This window comes from Kogia breviceps, chromosome X (genome assembly GCF_026419965.1).
Source record: "Kogia breviceps isolate mKogBre1 chromosome X, mKogBre1 haplotype 1, whole genome shotgun sequence".
Taxonomy (NCBI): Eukaryota; Metazoa; Chordata; class Mammalia; order Artiodactyla; family Physeteridae; genus Kogia; species Kogia breviceps.
Genome location: NC_081330.1, coordinates 70,668,710 through 70,681,958, shown reverse-complemented (window position 1 = coordinate 70,681,958; position 13,249 = coordinate 70,668,710).

The window sequence follows — 13,249 nt, the reverse complement described above, 5'->3', positions numbered from 1 at the left end:
TGCATGGGCAGACATTCTCTGTAACCCTCAGTCGTGTCTAGTGACTGATGTGAGAGGTAACAGCAGCTACAAAGGAGTGAAAGGCCAGCAGGCTCCCCAGACCCTGGGAGTTGGAGATACTCTCATCTTTTGGACAGGATAGAGCCCCAGGATGTGAGATCCCAGCCTGTTTTGGAGAAGCAGCGATATGGAACTGAGCATCCCCGTGAGACAGGGCCCAGGCTGGGGGGACAGAGCCATGTGGGGAAATGGGCGGTTCCTAGGCCACCAGGAATAGCTGCTGAGACACTAGACCTAAAGAAAACCAATCACACTAAGATTCTGTACCTGTGGGTTCCACCTTCGCTGCCCTCCAGGGACGTAGGAAAAGGTCTATAAAACAGCTATCTGTTTGGGACTCCCAAACGTTGTTTCCTACCAGAGCCCTATTCCACCTGAGATTCATTAGTGCTTAAAGACACTGGACCTCTGAACAGCTAAAGGACAATTAATTCACACAGCAGGCACTGTCCAAGCACTTTTTCCACTCCTGGCCTTGAATAGGGGACTACGTGGAGAAAAGGATATTTTGGTGTGTGCCAGTTAGGCTCTTTGATATGAAGAGCACATCCTGTATCTTTTTCTGTTGCCTGGTGATTTTTGGTGTTGCAACATCTAACAAGGCCTTCACATGCTATTGGGCTAAAGGGACAAATATGGTCCCACCCCCAGGATAGACTTCCCCTGCTGATATTATGTTGCAATACATATCAAGGTCACCTTAGAAAGGGGGAAAAAAACAATCATCTTATGAAAATGAATAATTTGTAGTTAGAGACCAGGTTGCCTGTTGGAGGGGCTGTCTTGTGGTGGAGTGGGGATGCTTGGGATCTGACTCTATGTGTGCGGGGCTAAGAGTTTTTCTTCGGATCCAGAGATTCTTTTTCCACGTGTACCTCCCCCATCCCCTTCTATACAACCACTGCCCAGTGGTCCTCAGATATGAAGACTCCGTGTGGTTTAGGAGAAGAGAGATGTTATTCCTTTCTCATTCCTGCAGTCCTTTCCCCTCAGGGTCGGAGCTGTCTGCTGTGGAAAATTCACTCCTCACTGGCTGAAGTCTCTTGCAACCATGACTGAGGAACCAGCGGCACTGCCCCAAGAAGGAGGGTGTACAGGCTTATAGGGCTAAGTGAGTTGCTAGCTAGCTCCCTCCCTCCGCTATGCGCCCCCACCACTGACAACCCCCAATTCACCTGAGGCTGGTGTCAGTGTTGAAAGCTATACTGTTGAAAAGATGAGGTGAAAACAGTCGAGTGTGGCAGCATTTGTTTCGGGCCCAGCGACTGAGAAACTGGGGAAAGCAGGGACAGGTGGCAGCACAGGGGGCTTGATCACCGTTCATGGGTCTGTGTCTGTGTCCGTGTCCTGAGGTCTCAGCTTCTGAGTGTCTGATATCCTACCCTACAAAGGAAAGCAGAGTGACAACTGGACCCTTGGGAATGCTGGGGGAAGTCAGGTGTGGCCTGGGGACTCTCTGGGTTTGGCAGGAAGGGGAAGCATGTTGGCTTGGCTGTGAGCAGCGAGAGAGGAAGAGGCTGGCTCTGAGCTCTCACCTGAAGGACTTGGTGAAACAGGCCAGGGCTCTCTGGAACTGGCTCCTCCAAGACCCTTGGGGACCAGCAGGTTCCCTGGGCAATCCTGTGCCATTGGATGGGTTCTCCATGGTGTCAGACAAAACAGCAAATTCCTCAGTGTCTTTAAGCTGACCTTTCCCGTTCTGCAGAGGGAGAGGGAGAGAGGGAGAAGAATAACCTCATCCTAATGGTCCCTGCCTTCCCTGATATTCAACAAGTTAGTATGTACATCTCGGCCTTGTTCCAGGTGCTGGGGATATAGCAGTGACCTCTACAGAGCACATCCCAGCCCCTGGGGCTGACAAACCATGACACCAGAGGGAAAGCAGACTCACCAGGTCAGGAGGTGGAAGGAAGGGAATGAAGATCATGCTTCTAGGAGGGTGTGATGTGCTTGTAGTGACCGACGGGACTTCCTTGAAGAGACCAGCTAAGCTCCTGACTCTGCTGTGTGCAAAGAGGCTGAGGGCCTGGTCCTCCACACCCCTCCAGTCCCTCTGACCCCGCCCTGTCTTTCCTCCCTCCTGCAACCAAGTGCACTGTGCTCAAGCAGTGGATACATTTCTGGTATGTGACATCCCCTCTGTTCCTGTATCTCTTACTCCCACCCTTCCCCTCTCTCTGTCTCTCTTTTTCTTCTTTCCTCTGAACCTCCCAGCAGGCTTAAGCCAGGTTTCTGATTGCTGAACAAATAAAGCAGAAGTGTTCAGGCAGATGGTGAGTTGTCTTTTCGTGGGGATGCCATAGACAGGGGTGTTCGTGTGGACCCTCTCCACATTTAGATTCATAGGATTGTGTACCTTAAAGCCCTGGGGAGGTGTATGGGTCTAAATGGGTTATCAAAGCAAGGAGGGTGAGCTGGGTGATGGTATCCACAGTCCAAATCAACAGCAGAGGTTTACCTCTCAGTGGGTTATATGAGATGCTGACTGTGAGACAGTCAGCATCTCATGGGTAGTAGACAGGTGGTTTGGGGACTGGAGGGCTTGAAAAATGTGAGGGACAGAGGGGAAGGACCTGGGCTGGGCTAAGTTGAAATCAGAACAACTGAGGTGAGAGCTCCATTTTACCTAGTCCTGTTATATGAGATTCCATCTTTGATGCTTGGGTTTCAAGAGAAGCTGCTTAGTTTTGCCCCCTGTTTATCACCCAGAACTATGAGGCTCTGCTCCACTGACTTCAAGGGAGCTCTCTGCAAACAGTACCTGGAAGGAAGAGTGGAAGTAGGTGGCCTAAGGGTCTTTACTTGGTTTTTGAAATAATAATGTTGCTTAGGGAGGCATCTCTTATATACATGTGAGGATACAGGACTGATTGTCTCTCCAGGAGTCTATCGGGCCATGGCCTGAGGTTATAAAAACAGATGAGATTTTGTTGCTGCTTCAAGTCATTTCGTGGGAAAGAAGCCCTCCCAAAAGGATGATTACAATAGAGAGAGATAGAAGGAAGTTTATATGGCTACGGGAGGATGGAGGAGGGACAGCCACCCCGCCTCGAGTGTTGGAATAGAGTCTTGGAGATTTCCCAGAGAAGACATGCCTGAAATGAGTGAGGAAAGAAGTTGGCCAGGAAATAGAGAAAGGGGGGAGCTTTGTAAGCAGATCCTCAAGACAATAAAGTACGTTTTTGCAACTGAAAATAAGTAGACCCAGGTTTCTCTTCTAGGAGTTAAGTAGAAGTCAAGGTCAGTCATGAGGTTCGAGTATAGGAGTAAAAAGTGGTGCCACACAGAGATACTGAACCCTGGACTTTGAGAAGCAAAAGTTTTCGGGTTTTGTTTTAACTTTGTTAACGGTCCATTGATTGTTTTTCCTTTATGATTCATAGTTTTTGAATGAATGTTCTACCTAAGATATCTTTGCGTAACCTCACAACTCGGAAGTTTTCTCCCATATTTTCTTGCAGGTTTTCTATTTTAGGTAGCTCTATTATTTGTTTTGAGGTTTTTTTTTTTTTTTTGGCATATAGTGTGAGGTATTCACGTTTGGTTTTGGTTTCCATATGGAGATACACTTTCTTGAGCTCTATTAGTTAATTATCAGTTAATTTAATTATCTTAGCACCTTCGTCACAAACCAACTGACCATATTTTTGTGTACATCTATTTCTAGGCTTTCTATTTTATCCATTGATCCATACGTCTATTTTTATGGTAATACCACACTGTCGTGACTACTATACATTTACATCAAGTCAGGGAATTTGGTAGTGTAAGTCCTCCATCTTTGTTCTTATCCAAATGGCTTTGGCTATTGTATGTCCTTTGCATTTCCATATAAGTTTTAGAAATAGCTTTTCATTTTAATTATGATTATGGCAAATCTATAGATGAATTATTAGAGACTTGACATCTTAAAGCTTTTGGAGTCTTCTGAGCCATGAACATAGTATATCTCCATTTATTTGGGTCCTCCTTAATTTCTCTCAGCAATATTTTATAGTTACCTGCATACAAGTCTTGCACATATTACGTTAAACTTCTTAGTAGGTATTTCATTCATTTTAGTGCTATTGTTAGTGACATTAAATTTTTTTTCTTCATCTCCAATTATCTGTTTCTACTATATTGAAATCGGACTTTTTAAATATTGAATTTCTGTCCTGTGACCTTGTGAAATTGCTTATCTGATCTGGGAGATGATTTTTGTTTTTTGTAGACTACTAAATATTTTCTATGTAGATTATCATGCCTTTTGAAAATGAGGATCACTTTTTACTTCTTCCTTTTCTATCTGTATGCCTTGTATTTCTTTATCTTGCCTTAACTCATCAACCAGGGCCGCAAGTATACTATTGAATAGACATGGTGAGAGTGGACATTCTGCCATATTCCTAATCTTATGGGAGAAGCATTCAGTCTTTCACCATTAAGTATGATGCCAACAGCAGGTTTTTGGTAGAAGCACTTTATCTGGTTAAGTATGTTCCCTTCTGTTCTTATCAGTTTTGTTTGTTTGTTTGTTTTAATCATGAATGGATGTTTTATATTATCAAATGACTTTTCTGTCATATATTGTGATAATCATTTTTTTCTTTCATTCCCTTAATATGACAAAAAGTACATCGATGCACTTTTTAATGTTAAAATGACCTTGCATTCCTAGGATAAATCTGCTTGGTCATGGATTATACTTCTCATATATCACTGGATTCATATTTCTAAAATTTTATTAGGTAGTTTTACATGTATATTCATCAAGGATATTGGTCTGTGGTGATTTGTTCCCCTTGTAGTGTCTTTTTCTACGTTTTGTGTGAAAGTAATGCTGCCCTCATAAAATGTATAGGCAAGAGTTCCTCCTGTATTTTCTGGAAAAGTTCTGTCGGACTGTCACTATTTTTTCTTTTAAATGTGTGATCTTGTTCATCAGTGTAGCCATGTAGAACTGAAGTTTTCTTTATGGGAAAATTTTGAAGTACAAATTCAATTTTAAAGATTATAAATGCATACACTATCATTGGTAAATCCCTACCTATATTCCTAATGAAAATTTTGCCTTTGATACATAAGAAATTTCCTGGCAGGGCAAAGTAATTTTCCATGAGACTGAGTCTTTCTTTCTTTCTATATTTTTATTGTGGTAAAATATACATAACATACATAAAATTTACCATTTTAACCATGCTAAGTATAAAATGCAATGACATTAAGTACATTCACATGGATGTGCAATCATCCCCATCATACACATTCAGAACTTTTTCATCACCCCAACCTGAAACCCTGTACCTATTAAACAATAATTCTCCATGCCTCTCTCCCACCAGACCCTGGCAATCACCACTCTACTTTCTATCTCTATGAATCTGACTACTCTACGTACCTCATATAAGTGAAGTCATAAGATAATTGTCATTTTGTACCTGGTTTATTTCATCCAGCACAACGTCTTCAACGTTCATCCATGTTGTGGCACATATCAGAATTTCATTTCTTTTTAGGTCTCAGTAATATTGCATTGTGTGTATATACCACATTTTGTTTATCCTTTCATTGCTGATGGACACCTGGGTTTTTTCACCTTATCTGATTGAGCCCCTTTTTGCAATTCCTAGAAGTGTAATTGCTGAATCATATGGTAATCCCAAACCTAATTTTCTGGGGAACCACCATATGGTCTTCCACAGCAGCTACAGCCCTACCAGTAATGCCCAAGTGTTCCCATTTTCCACATTTTGTCAACAATTTTGTTTTCTGCTTTTCTTTCTTCCTTCCTCCCATACTCCCTCCCCCCCCTTATAAAATAACAGACATCTAGATGGGTGTGAAGTTGTATCTCGTTGCGGTTTTTATTTGAATTTCCCTAAGGAATTTTAACTTGTATTGAGCCAATTTTCATGATCTTATTGGCCATTTCTATATCTTTTGGGAAGAAACACATCTTTTGCCCATTTCTCAATGAGGTTATATATTTTATTATTGTTTTTTTAAATTAATTTTTATTGGAGTATAGTTGCTTTACAATGTTGTGTTAGTTCCTCCTGTACGTCAAAATGAATCAGCTATACATAAACATATATCCCCTCTTTTGGGGATTCCCTTCCCATTCAGGTGACCATAGTGCATTAAGTACCACCCCCTGTGTTATACAGTATGTTCCCATTCGTTGTCTATTTTATACATAGCATCAGTGGTGTCTATGTGTCAATCCCAATCTCCCAATTCCTCCCACCCCCACTTCCCCCCTTGGTATTCATACACTCAAAGCCCAGAGATAAGCCCACCCACCTATGGTCACCTAATCTATGACAAAGGAGGCAAGAATATACAATGGAGAAAAGACAGCTTCTTCAATAAGTGGTGCTGGGAAAGCTGGACAGCTACATGTAAAACAACGAAATTAGAACACTCCCTAACACCATACACAAAAATAAACTCAAAATGGGTTAAAGACCCAAATGTAAGGCCAGACACTGTAAGACTCTTAGAGGAAACCATAGGCAGAACACTCTTTGCCATAAATCACAGCAAGATCTTTTCTGACCCACCTCCTAGAGTAATGGAAACAAAACCAAAAATAAACAAATGGGACCTAATGAAACTTAAAACTTTTGTGCAGCAAAGGAAACCATAAACAAGATGAAAAAACAACCCTCAGAATGGGAGAAAATATTTGCAAATGAAGCAACTGACAAAGGATTCATCTCCAAAATATACAAGCAGCTCATGTAGCTCAATATCAAAGAAACAAACAACCCAAAGCAAAAAGGGGCAGAGGACCTAAATAGACATTTCTCCAAAGAAGAGTACAGATGGCCAAGAGACACATGAAAAGATGCTCAACATCACTAATTATTAGGGAAATGCAAATCAAAACTACAATGAGGTATCACCTCACAGTGGTCAGAATGACCATCATCAAAAAAATCTACAAACAATAAATGCTGCAGAGGGTGTGGAGAAAAGGGAAGCCATTTGCCCTGTTGGTGGGAATGTAAACTGATACAGCCACTATGGAAAACAGTATGGAGGTTCCTTAAAAAACCAAAAATAGAACTATCCTATAACCCAGGAATCCCATTACTGGGCATATACCCTGAGAAAACCATAATTCAAAAGGACACATGCAGCCCAACGTTCACTGCGGCATTATTTACTATAGCCAGGACCTGGAAGCAACCTAAATGTCCATTGACAGATGAATGGATAAAGAAGATGTGGTACATATATAAAATGGAATATTACTCAGCCATTAATAGGAACGAAATTGGGTCATTTGTAGAAACTAGAGAGTGTCATACAGAGTGAAGTAAGTCAGAAAGAGAAAAACAAATATTGCATATTAACCCATATACGGGGAATCTAGGAAAATGGTATAGATGATCTTATTATTGGTTTTTAAAACTAATTTATAGCATCCTGATATAAGTCCCTTATAAGTTACATGATTTTCCAACACTTTCTCCCATTCTGTAGGTGCCCTTTCAACATTTTTGATGGTATGATTTGCATCAAATAAAGTTTAAGATTTGACCAAGTCCAATAAATCAGTTTTCCTTTTGTTCCTTGGGCTTTGGGTATTATTTCTAAGAGGCCATTCCCTAATCCAATGTCAGGAAGATTTACTGCTATGATTTCTTCTAAGAGTTCTATATTTTTAGTGTTTATATTTAGGTCTATAATCCATTTTGAATTAATTTTTGTATATGGAGTGAAATAAGGATCGGGTCCAATTTCATTATTTTGCATGTGGATATCCAGTTGTCCCAGCATCATTTGTTGAAAACACCCTTCCTTAACCCATAGAATTATCTTGCCATCCTGTTTGAAGGATCAATGGACTATAAATGTGAAAGTTAATTGATGGGTTTTCAATTCCATTCCATTATTCTATATAACTACCGTTATGCCAAACCCACACTCTCTTCATTGCTGGAGCTTTGTAGCAAGATTTGAAATTGGGAAGTGTGAGCCGTCCAACTTAATATTCTTTTTCAAGAGTGCTTTGGACGCTTCAATTTCCGTGTGCATTTCGAGATCAGCTTATTTATTTCTTCAAAGAAGTCAGCTGAGATTTTGTTGGAGATTGCATTGAATCTGTAGATCAGTTTGGAGTGTGTTGCCACATTAACAATATTAAGTTTCCCAATCAATGGGCAGGGGATGTCTCTCCATTTTTTCCTTTTTATAAAGAAAAAAAAATAAAATAAAACATAGCATAAATTTTAACATTTAACCATTTTTAGGCACAGAGTTCTGTGTCATTATGTATATTCACACTGCTGTGTAACAATCACAATATTCATGTCCAGAACATCTTCATTTTCCCTAAATGAAGCTCTGTTCCCATTTAACACTAACTCTCCATTCCTCCCCTCTCCCCCCAGCCCCTGGCAACGACCATTCTGCTTTCTATCTGTATGACATTCTGCCAATATCTGCTTTACCTTTTAGTGTTCATTCTAGTTACACTTAATGTGATTATTGTTAAGGTAGGATTTATGTCAACCATTTTCGGTTTTTTCCCTCGTGTCTTTATGTTCCTCTCTCTTACCATTGAGGTGCCATTTTGTGTTAAATAGATATTGTCTGACATACCATTTTCATCCTCTTATTGTTTTTGAATTATTTTCTTAGTGGTGAGCTCATAGTTGACAATTAAGGTCTTAACTTAGAAGAATCTAACTCAGAATAATACCAACTTAATTTTAATATTATACAAAAACTTTTGTCCTGTATACCTCTGGACCCACCAGCTCCTTTGTACTATTATTGTCCCCCAAATTGCATCTTTATACCTTAACTTTAAGCCCACCCAGATTGTTTTATAATCATTGCTTTATGCACTTCTCTTCTAAACCAGACAAAGGTAGAAAAGAGTTACAAACAACAATACACTGATGCTGTCTTTTATAAATGCCCGCTTAGTTACGTTTAGTGATGCTCTTTGTTTCTTCAGGTGCATTCAAGTCACTCTCTAGTGCCTTTGGGGGATTTCCGCTTAGTAGTTCTTGTAGGGCAGGTCTGCTAGCAATATATTCACTCAGCTTTTCTTTGCCTGAGAATGGCTTTATCTTCCCTTCGTTTTTGAAGAGAGAGTTTTGTTGGATAGAATATTCTTGGTTGATGGGATTTTTTCTTTCAGCACCTTGAAGGTGACTTCCCGCTACCTTCTGTTCCCCAAAGTTTCTGATGAGAAGTCAGCTGTTAATCCCTTGTATGTGATGAGCTGCTTGTCTCCTTGCTTTCAACATTCTTTCATTGTCCTTGACTGTCATCAGCTTGAATAAGCTGGTACTAGGTACAGATCTCCTTGAGTTTATCCTCCGTGGCGTTTCAGAGCTTTTTGTTTGACTAGATTAATAATTTTAATCAAATTTGGGGAGTTTGGGGCCATGTCTTCCCCATATTCTTTCTTCCCCTTTTTCTCCTCTTCTCTCCTCCAGGGACTCTCATTATGCATAAGATGGTGTGCTTAATCATGCCCTATAAGACCTCTGAGGCTCTGTTCATTTTTCTTCCTTCTTTTTTTCTTTCTTTTCCTCAGAGTGCACAATCTCAATTGTCTCTAAATTTCATGCTTGATGATTTTGTTTTATCATACCAGTTCTAATTTCTGTAGAGACTCTTTAGTGAAGTTTTCATTGCAGTTCATATATTTTGGAGCTCTGGACTTTCTAGTTGGTATTTTAAAAACGATTTCTATCTCTTTGATGATATTCTCTATTTCATGAGCCATCGTTGTCATGCTTACCTTTAATTCATAAGACATGGCTTCCATTAGATGTTTGAACATGTTTACAATAGCTGATTTAAAGTCTCTTTCTAGTAAGTCCAATGTCTGGACACCCATGTGTATCTCCCACACTTTCCTGCTTCTTTGCATGTCTGATACGCTTTGGTGGAAAGCTAGACATTTTCAATGATAGAATGTGGCAACTCTGGAATTCAGATACTGCCTCCTTTCCAGGTTTTGTTGTTGCTGTTTGTTGTGGGTATTCTTGCTGTCATTTGATTTTTTTAGTGGCTTTTCTGGACTTCTGTATCCTCTGTTGTGTGTGGTTACCAAATTCACCATTTGGTTACCTAATGATTGCACAGAAATGTCTTCAAATGCCTGTAACTGCTAAATTTCCCAGTCTTTGCCAAGGAGGTCTGTGTGTATGCCTTCAAAACTCTGCCTGCTATTTGTCAGTTCTGTTTTAGCCTTCATTTCTCCTCGTTTTTGGGTCTTTCCAGAGCTTGCCATCATCCTGGGAAGGTACCAGGCCTCCAAGTTTCCTAGGCATATGTCATAGCTTTGCAAAGTCCCTATGGACATCTCATTACCTAGGTTTCCCTTATAAGATTTTGGTTCACCTATTGTTTGCCCCAAGTGTGGCCCACTGCCTGAGGCAGCTGCAATGATAATTAATTGCCTCTAAATATTTGGGTTTTTTCCCCTCCTCAAGATTGTTTTGACTATTCAGTGTCTTTTGTGTTTTCTAACCAATTTTAATTTTTTTGTCCTAGTTCTGTGAGAAATACCATTGGTATTTTGATAGGGATTGTGTTGAATCTGTAGGCTGCCTCGGGTAGTATGGTCAATTTAACAATATTGATTCTTCCAGTCCAAGAACACCGTGTACCTTTCCATCTGTGTGTGTTGTCTTCAATTTCTTTCATCAGCGTCTTATAGTTTTTGGAGTACAGGTCTTTTGCTGCCTTAGTTAGGTTTATTCCAAGGTATTTTATTCTTCTTGTTGTGATGGTGAATGGGATTGTTTCCTTAATTTCTCTTTCTGATACCTCATTCTTAGTATACAGAAATGCAACAGATTTCTGTATATTAATTGTATCCTACAACTTTACCAAATTCATTGAAAAACTCTAGAAGATTTGTGGTGGTGTCTTTAGGGTTTTCTATGTATAGCATGAAGTCATCTGGAGACATTGGCAGTTTTACTTCTTCCTTTCCAATTTGAATTTCTTTTATTTCTTTTATGATTGCTGTGGCTAGGACTTCTAAAAGCATGTTGGATAAAAGTGGTGAGAGTGGGCAGCCTTCTCTTGTCCCTGATCTTAGAGGGAATGCTTTCAGCTTTTCACCATTGAGTATGATGTTAGCTGTGGGTTTGTCATAAATGGCTTTTATTATGTTGAGGTGTGTTCACTCTATGCCCACTTTCTGGAGAATTTTGATCATAAATCGGTGTCAAATTATATCAGAAGCTTTTTCTGCAACTTTTGAGATGACCGTGTGGTTTATATTCTTCAATTTGTTAATGTGGTGTATCACATTGATTGATTTGTGGATATTGAAAAATCCTTGCCCACCTGGGATAAATCTCACTTGATCACGGTGTATGATTCCTTTAATGTATTGTTGGGTTCTGTTTGTGGCTCTAAATGTTTTTGACAAATGCCCTCAGGGAAAAGGAATTTCAAACTGGGTAAGCTCTGAGTCAGAGATAGCCACCCAAGTGGGGTCTTCCAGGGAATGTCCAGACAGGTCAAATAATGACAGTTCTCTGGGAATGAGGCTTTGCAGGAGTCCCATGCCATTTCTGCTCTCTCTGGTGTTTGCCAGGTGGCCAGTTTTCACCGTGATTGCAGGCTGTTAGTATTGAAAGCTACCACAGAGTTGGATAGAGGGGCATGAGAACAGGATTAGTTGAAATGCCACCTAGCTCACTCTTCCTACTGAGATTCAGCTGTTTTTCTAGAATATACATACCTGTGGTTGTTGCATACTTTTGGTGAATTTCTAGAGTTCTGAAAACATTAATTCTGAACATTTTTTTGCCAGTTTTCTCATTGTTTTAAGGGAGGAGAGAATTTTCAGAGGTCCACCTTCTGCCATTCAGTTTGTTGATACGGTGTATCACGTTGATTGATTTGCGTATATTGAAGAATCCTTGCATTCCTGGAATAAACCCCACTTGATCGTGGTGTATGATCCTTTTAATGTGCTGGAGGATTCTGTTTGCTAGTATTTTGTTGAGGATTTTTGCATCTGTGTTCATCAGTGATAGTGGCCTGTAGTTTCCTTTCTTTGTGACACCTTTGTCTGGTTTGGTATCTGGGTGATGGTGGCCTCATAGAATGAGTTTGGGAGTGTTCCTCCCTCTGCTATCTTTTGGAAGAGTTTGAGAAGGATAGGTGTTAGCTCTTCTCTAAATGTTTGATAGAATTCGCCTGTGAAGCCATCTGGTCCTGGGCTTTTGCTTGTTCGAAGATTTTAAATCACAGTTTCAATTTCAGTGCTCGTGATTGGTCTGTTCATATTTTCTATTTCTTCCTGGTTCAGTCTTGGCAGTCTGTGCAATTCTAAGAATTTGTCCATTTCTTCCAGGTTGTCCATTTTATTGGCATAGTGTTTCTTGTAGTTATCTCTCATGATCTTTTGTATTTCTGCAGTGTCAGTTGTTACTTCTCCATTTTCATTTCTAATTCTATTGATTAGAGTCTTCTCCGTTTTTTTCTTGATGAGTCTGGCTAATGGTTTATCCATTTTGTTTATCTTCTCAAAGAAACAGCTTTTAGTTGTATTGATCTTTGCTATCATTTCCCTCATTTCTTTTTCATTTATTTCTGATCTGATCTTTATGATTTCTTTCCTTCTGCTAAATTTGGGGGTTTTTTGTGCTTCTTTCTCTAATTGCTTTAGGTGCAAAGTTAGGTTGTTTATTCGAGATGTTTCCTGTTTCTTAAAGTAGGATTGTATTGCTATAAACTTCCCTCTTAGAACTGCTCTTGCTGCATCCCATAAGTTTTGGGTTGTCGTGTCTCCACTGTCATTTGCTTGTAAGTATTTTTTTATTTCCTCTTTGATTTCTTCAGTGATCACTTCGTTATTACGTACTGTATTGTTTATCCTCCATGTGTTTGTATTTTTTACAGACCTTTTCCTGTAATTGATATCTAGTCTCATAGCGTTGTGGTCAGAAAAGATACTTGATACGATTTCAATTCTCTTAAATTTTCCAGGGCTATATTTGTGACCCAAGATATGATCTATCCTGGAAATGTTCCATGAACACTTGAGAAAAATGTGTATTCTGTTGTTTTTGGATGGAATGTCCTATAAATATCAATTAAGTCCATCTTGTTTAATGTATCATTTAAAACATGTGTTTCCTTATTTATTTTCATTTTGGATGATCTGTCCTTTGGTGAAAGTGGGGTGTTAAAGTCCCCTACTATGATTGTG